We start from the raw sequence: 7,760 nt of genomic DNA on the forward strand, positions 1-7,760 counted from the left end.
GAAGTGACTGAAACAACTGGGTGCCAACATCGTAGCCTCAGCTCTCATGTCCCAGGAGGGCCAGGCCTCATCTGAGCTTGATTATCTGTGCTTGATTCATGTTTGTGGATGGTTTTTAAAATTGGGGAGAAATGGATGAAGATTTTGAGCCTTTCAATTTCTCTGTGCTTCAGCTTGATGAAGGCAGTTATGTCTTATTTTTAAATTAAGTTTAGAAAATTTTCTCTTTCGTAACTAAACTGCTACAGTGTCCTTTCCAGTCCTGGAAAAAGGTCAGCTGGAACAGTGTGGGATGTGTTGGATTAAGTTAAATAGGAAAATTGGAGCCACTAACAGCTGTTCCTTAGGATGAGAAATTTATAGATGTCAAAGAATCATCTTTTGGGCCTTCCTCCTCTTCCTTGGAAAATTCACATTCCCTCCTCTGACTAGTGAATCACAAAACTGAGTTCTGACTCATTTTCTTACAGACTTTGTGGAATCTATAGGGGCAGCCATGTTTCTCTCTTTCATTGCCTGGCAGCATGTTTGCTTCCTATTTCTCTCTAAATGACCCATCGATATTTTCTTTGCTGCTTTTGTTTCTTCCTGTTCCCCAGAGATAGTGGGTAACTCCTGTTTCCGCTCTGTTAATAGCCCTAAATGGAGGTAGCCTTTTTATCCCTAATTATCGCCTCAGCCTGTGCCCTGTTAGACGAGCCTCCGTGACAGGGGGAGGACAGAGGGAGAATGAGGCCTGTCCTCCTCTCTGAGACCTGAGCAAGCAGTCAGGAGGGAGCTGGTAAACATGGCCCCAGGCCAGACATTAGGGTTGAATGGAGGAGAGCACCTTTTAAATTAGAGGCCTCTGCCAGTTCAGAAGGAAGGCAATGGAGTGGGGTGATGCTTCCTAGGAAAGGATTTAAAATAAGAGTGGAATTCTGAAGAAATGGACTTTTAAAATTGGGAAATTGGCCTCTTTTCTTCTTTCTACGAATGTAAGAGAAGCCAGCGGCACCTTCGGCTTGGAAGGAAATTTTACAAACGGGCTTGTCTGCTGGCATTGTCTATTTTCTTCGCTTTTTTGTTCCCAGTAAGAGCTTTGACCGGAATGGAGGGTCTTTGTTATTGTAACTTGAGAATTAAACAGCTGTTCTCTCTGTTTCATCTCATAATCATATCCAAGGCTGTGCTGGTAACATTGGGAATTTTCCATAGCAACCACTTGTGAGGTCACACAGACTGTCCCAGGGAGGCAGAATAGCAGTAAGGACAGTGAGTCGTGAAGAAATAGATTGTTTCTGGACTTGGACTCTGGAAAATCTGGGCCAGATGAGAAAGATAGTCTGCCACGGAGTGCCACATCAGACTGCCGACAGTTACTGGACTATGCTAGGCCCTGGGACTCAGAGGAGCTTACAGTTTATTGGGGGCGGGGAGAGGAGGAGTGGGTATACACAGGCATAATACACTAAAAAGAGAAAAGTGTTTAGGAGAGGAGAGACATCGGAGATGGGGGGCAGGGAAATCCCTGGGGCTGGATGGCTCTTGGATGGGAATTTGTTCATGGCAAAGGAGCTGCACTGGAGATGGGTAATAGCCCAGGACGATAAGAGAAAGCCAGGAAGCGGGTGACTGTAATCAAGCAGAAGGCCGGCAGGAAGCGTATTTGGAAAAGGAGGTAGGTAATGAGGAGCCCCTCACATTTTGTGAGGGCAGTGACCACACTTGTCGATGAGGGAGATGACTTTGGCCGAGTTGTGAAGGCTGGATGAGGAACGACCACTTAGAACCTGCTGCAATAATCCAGGGGAGAAGTGCCACACATAGGGGGGCAGAAGAGAGTCACGCACAGTTCCTGGGCTCAGAGAACCCACAATCTCATGGGGAAGACAACATGCAAACCCATATACACAAACGAGACAGGAGGAAGGAATGGTTATCAGTAGAGGGCCCCAGAATGAAGAGGGACTGGAAAAGGCTTCCTTTCGAAGGTGGGATCTTAGCACAACTTGCAGGAACCCAGGAGATGAGGACATAGAGCATTTCAGGCATGGGGGACAGCCAGTGAAAGTGCCCAGAGTTAGGAGATGGAGGGTCTTGTGTCAGGAGGCCAGTGTCACTGGATCAAAGTGGGGGGAGAAGGTGAGGTAAAAGGAGATGGAAAAAGCCGGGGGGAGTCAGGTCATGATGCGCTTTGATCCTAGAGGAGATAGGAAGCCACTGAAGTTTCCTGAGTAGGGGGTGATGTGCTCAGTCCTCCATCTGGGGGAGAACACTTTGAGTACTCCTTAAGCTGAGTAGTGGACCCCAGGTTAATGGCAGGAAGGCCCATGAGGCAGACTCTTGTTATGGTCCCAAATGATGAGAGACTACACAGAGTGGTGGCAGTGTCGAAGAAAGCAGGGAAGCTTATGTGAGAGGTATTCCAAAGGTAAAATGGACAGGCCTTGGCAGCAGATTGGATGGGGTGGGAGGTGAGAGAGGGGAGGAGTTGAGCATGCCACCCAGATTGTCAGCCTGGTGACTGGGAGGGTGGTGGCGGCGTCAATGGTAATAGTGAACTTGGGCAGAGGGCAAGATAACAAGGTCAGTGTTGGGCATGATGAGTTTAAGATGACTACAGGGCTTCCAGTCCAAGATGTCCAGCAGGCAGCTGGGGATGTGAGCCTGGAGGGGCTGGATAAGTGCATTTGAGGATCATCAGTCTCAGGTGGTGTCTACAAGAGCACCATGAAACGGTCCAGAGAGAGAAGAGAAAAGCATCCACAACAGCCCTGTGGGACACCCAGGGTTAGCGGTGTGATCTGGATGACATCCAGCAAGGGAGACTGAGGAGGGGCCAGGAAGGAGAGCCAGGAGAGAGAAGTAAGGTTCACTCTTGAGGAGAAGATGGTGATTGACGGTGTCCAAGGCACAGGCTTTGGAGAGAGCAGGTCTGGATCAATGATGGGGTCAGGAACCAGACCGTGGAGAATGAAGGAGTGAAAGGAAAGGGGGGCGGAGTCACCTCTCGTGCCTCTCTCATCAAGGAGTTTAGCCACAAAAGGGAAGAGATGAGGAATGGGGTGGGGGGGATGGATTGAACAAGTGAGGACTTTCCGATGCTTGCAGATGTTTGGTGGCAGTGGGGAAGGTCGGTGGATGGGGAGAGTAAGTGAGGGAGGGGGATGACAGGGGCTGTGTCTGCTAGAGAAGGAAGCATGGAATGGGACTGCTTGTGTCTTGGCAAGAAGGGTCACCTTATGATGTGACACAGGTGACGACAGCTCTTGGCAAAGAACTGGTTGCTTGTTTTGGTTTTTTTTTTTTCCCAGTAAGACGCAAGGCAAGGTTCTTAGGGTGGAGGAAGAGGTGTCATGGGAGGCTTTAGAAGGGATGAGAAGGTTGGGCAGGCTGACTGTGATGCAGAGAATTGCCTGGCAGCATGGAGGGCCCAGTGGAAGTTGAGTAACATAACTTTGTAATGGGCGCAGTCAGCATGGTTGTGTCATTTTCTCCAGCTATGTGTGTAGGAGATGCAGCCGAGGAGGAAAGCCATCCCAGGCTGAGGCTGCAGGGCAAGATTGGCAGTATGACAGACTGGGGCAAGGCCCTTAAGAGAGGGGACAGAGGAGAGCTGGAAACGGCTCGTAGCTACTGCAGGAGTGGTGGTCTGGGACAGAGCTGAGGGGGTGAGAGGGTGAAAACAGAATGATAACAGACTGCCGTCAGATAAAGGAACTTCAGAGCCCCGACTGTGCAAGTGGTGCATTTATGAGTGTTGTCACAGTTAAGGGGGTGACCATCTTTGTGTGGGGTGGAGAAGTCCATGGATCGGGTCATGGGAAATTAGTAAGTAGGAATTGTGAGGCTGGGGTGTTCAAAGAGTCTCTGGGTGTAGGCCTCTAGACTGAGGACAGGAGCGAGTCTGTCATGGGGCCTGTGGGCCAGGCCAGGCATGCAGACAGGAAAGAAGGGACCAGTCCTCGTGGTTGGCAACAGCTAGCAGAATCTAGATAGGAAGAGAGGTTACTAAGGGATGGAGATAGTCTAGAGCTATGGGAGAGTCCGGAAGTGACCGTGGGCAGCAGAGAGCGTGCCAGCTCCCCACCCTGGCCAGTGAGGCTAGGGCAGTGTTAGCGTAAATGAGGTTTCAGAGGCAGAATTGACAGGACATGCCAGAGGATGGGATGGGGTGTGTGGGTCTGAAGACGGGGGCATAGATGGTAAGTGTTTCTGGCCCTGGCTGTGGGAAGAACGGGGACGGCATAGACAGAGTGACATTGGAAGGGGCAGGTTTCCATGTTGCATCGAACATGGGTGTCAGATCCCTCCAGGCTGCATTGTTGACTGAGAAAACCACAAATTCCCATAATCTATGTTGTATTGTAGTTTTGTTGAACATTTCCTGATTCCATTTTAATCTGACTCCCCCCTTGAAAGTTTTGCAGGCCTTGGGTTTGACCCTGCAGCCTCCAGGTAGAAGAAAGTCCAAATGACAGAAATGAAAGACTGAAAGTCAGAGAAGAGGCTGGGGGGCGTTCCTATGGACTTTGATGTCATACGGAGACCATATCAGCATCAATCCACAACTGGGAGGGGCCTCAAGGTCTGACCTCCTTCTTTTACAAATAAGGAAACTGAGGCCCAGGGAGCTCAGTGACTTGGCACACGACAGACCCTCTGGGGCTCAGAGCCAAGGCTCTTTCCACCTCTCCGTGTGTGATCACTGAAGCCCTGGGCAGCTGCCAGCAAAGACGTTGAAATAGAAGAGGGCCCAGATGGAGCCTTGGAGAGCACCCCCACACAAGGTGGATCAGGATCAAGTGTCAGAACAAGGTGTAGCAGAATATTTAGAAGCGTGTTTAGGCTTGAAATAAAGCACTTCCTAAAAATCCAAGCTATCCAAGACTGGAATTGGTGACCCCATCACTAGAAGCAACCGAGTATCACGTGTTGGAGGGAGGATTCTCACGGAGCTGCCGGCTGGACTGGATGGTTCCTTTCAGATCTGGTGCAGCAAGGCTGAGAATGAAGGCCGAGAACTAACAGCCTGTTGGTGTTGGCAGTTAGAGCATGGTTCTGTTTATCAACACGCACTTATTAACTGTTTGCTGTGTGCCGCCTGGGTGCTGGAGATGCCAAAACATGAATGAAATGGTCCCTGCCCCCATCAGACCAGGAGCTCTTTGATGGCAGGGGCTAGGCACACAGTAGGTGCTTGATAAATGCTTATTGACCAACTGACTGAAGATCTACGGGAAGAAATGACCTTCTTATTCAGGGTGTTGAGGGAGTAGGCCCAGAGGCCAGAAAGCAGGAGTCTTGGGGGTGGGAGAGCAGTTTCAAATACTTAAAAAGCAATGCCAGATAGTGATTAGGTAAGTGGCTGAGTAATTAGGCCAGCCATGCCTTCTCATCCTGTAGATTCTGGTCCCAGTCCTTCCAGGATCTATACTGCCTGCGGAAGGGTGCCTGCAGCCTTCCTGGAGTCCAGAAGGGGCTTTCCCAGCTCAGTCTGGCTCATTGGTCACTTCCTTTTCCAGGCCTCTACTTCCTGAATGGTGTCATTTAATGATAAGCCAGTGCAGCCTGGACACAGAAGGCACCCAAGCAGTGCTTGTGCATTGGGACTCCATTGCCTTCTGGGTTGTGCGGGCCAGGATTTGCAGATGCAAGCTGCCTCTGAGACAATATGGCATTAAAAAGGCCAGGGACTGGAGCTCCTGGAAACTGAAGTTGAAAATCCTGGGAAGTTTTCCAAATGCCAGTCAGCCCAGTTATATACAGTAAGCACACAACCATTGCTGAGCCTTCCCCACACCAACCAATGTGTTCTCCTTTCTCCAAATTCCTATCATTATCTTGCTGGTTGGATTTTAAACTCCCCATGAGTAGGGAATCTGACTTCCCCCCAGCACCCAACATATTTGATAAGGTACCTTTAAATGACCTGTATTGCTCATTTAACCACTGACTTTTCACGGTTTGTAACTGGTCTGTTAATCATAAGAATTTTCATCTTACATTCCCAGTGAGATCAGCAAAGGTAGAAGGCCCTGGGTTCCCAAGCTCCCAACACCTCTTAATGCTCTCTAGGACACATTGCTTTTTTTGGTAGCCACGTCCATACTCCATACTCTGGGTTCTCGTAGAGCCCACGACAAAGGAAATCGCCAGTTGTTTTTCTTACACATATTCATGTGTAAGCCATTTGGCCTTCTGGGAGTGGGTGTGACTTTCTTCCAAACCATATTTGTGCAGTTGATTTTATTTTTCCTTAATTAGTAGGATTGACAGGAACCATGTATAGACTGTCCGGGACATGTTCCCTCTATCATATTGCCTCTTAGCCAAAGAATACAAGTTCTGTTTGCAAATCGGGCAGTGAATTCACCTTGTTGGGGGGGCAGGGGGGAGTCATTAAATGTTACTGTAATGTATATAGTTGTATATAGTAAATGTCATGGAATGAATGAATAATACGTTAAGTCAAAAGAACATAGTTCATTTATAGTCATTACAATGTCTGTGAACTACAGATGAGGGAAACGATCATTCCTCAGATCAGAGGCAGAAATTAGTGACTAGCCCAAGATGCCAGAAGCCCCATGGCAGATTTAGAAGGAACTCATCATCTTTGGAGTCAGGTCCGCTGTCAATCCATCCTTCGGCCTTGAGGACAAGCAGGGGTGTGTGGGAGTGGAAACAGGCCTGTATTCAGAGTCTTTATGTGGGTCCAAATCCTGACCTCCTTTCTAGCCTGCAGGGAAGCCACTCCAACTGTGCCTCACCTCCAAAATGAGGAGTTGGGAGGAGGCAGTCACCTCTCTGATGCTGGTCTCTGAGTGGTCATCCAGCCTCTTCACAAACCCTTCCAGCTGCCGTAGAAGTCAGGCGGTCCTCCCTAGCTTCTCTCCTTGCTCTCATTCTGCCCTCTGGACAGCTTCCTCACACAGTGCTGCATCTAACACCCGGCTGCAGAATAACCTCAAGGACTTCAAGGGCCTCTTCCTGTTCTGCCTTGGGTGCTCTGGCTTCCAGCCTTCCTCCTCCAGTGTGGCTGCCACGACTGCCCCCTCCCTTCTTTCTGTTCAGTGCTTGAGGATCTCTCTTTTCTCTGGTGAGTCTCCCCACTAACTCACATTTTAGTCCACATCCCCATAGGAAAGGGGCCTTTGAGAATGGCAGAGGGTGACAGTTTTGTCAGCCCATAGCCAGCCTGACCCTGAGCCTCTCTGAAGCCAAGCTATGCTGCCCCCCTATCTCTACTAGGCCTCGAACCCAAAGAGGCCAGTGAGAGAGGAAAAAGACCCATCTGTACAAAAACATCTTTCCTGGCAGCTTAGTCAAGTTCATTTTTTTTTTCATTTTATTGAAGTTTCTTCTAGTTTATTCTCATTCTGCACCTTGAGTCCACCAGCTCTTTCTGGAGTAGCAAAAAAACAGACACTAGGAAAGATGCCCATCACCTGGAACACGGCTCAACAAACTACAGTCCACCCGCGAGTTTAATGGAACAGTATTGTGCCATAAGAAATGAAGAAAGGGACAGTTGGGGAGGAAAATGGAAGACTTGCATGAATGGATACAGGGTGCATTGAGCAGAACCGGTAGAGAACAATATTACAGGACACAACGATGAGACTTAACCCTGGTCAATGCAGTGATCAACCACAATGCCGGGGACCTGGAGATAAGCCAATTCCTGACCGAGAGGTGATGGCCTCAGGGTACGGAATGAGACTTTGTCCAGTTGTGGAGGTGATGGCCTCAGGGTACGGAATGAGACTTTGTCC

General features: G+C 49.2%; 2 protein-coding genes across 5 annotated transcripts in view; both read left to right on the forward strand.

Moving 5' to 3' along the window:
* Positions 1 to 7,760, forward strand: part of RBX1 (ring-box 1) — a 434,671-nt gene that overhangs the window by 7,870 nt on the left and 419,041 nt on the right. The gene's annotated exons all lie outside the window — the stretch shown is intronic.
* SGSM3 (small G protein signaling modulator 3) overlaps positions 1 to 7,760 on the forward strand; it is a 28,370-nt gene that overhangs the window by 1,369 nt on the left and 19,241 nt on the right. The gene's annotated exons all lie outside the window — the stretch shown is intronic.

This window comes from Petaurus breviceps, unplaced genomic scaffold (genome assembly GCF_028583685.1).
Source record: "Petaurus breviceps papuanus isolate PSGF00001 unplaced genomic scaffold, PetGlider_PUasm1.0 558, whole genome shotgun sequence".
In the NCBI taxonomy this organism is placed as follows: domain Eukaryota; kingdom Metazoa; phylum Chordata; class Mammalia; order Diprotodontia; family Petauridae; genus Petaurus; species Petaurus breviceps.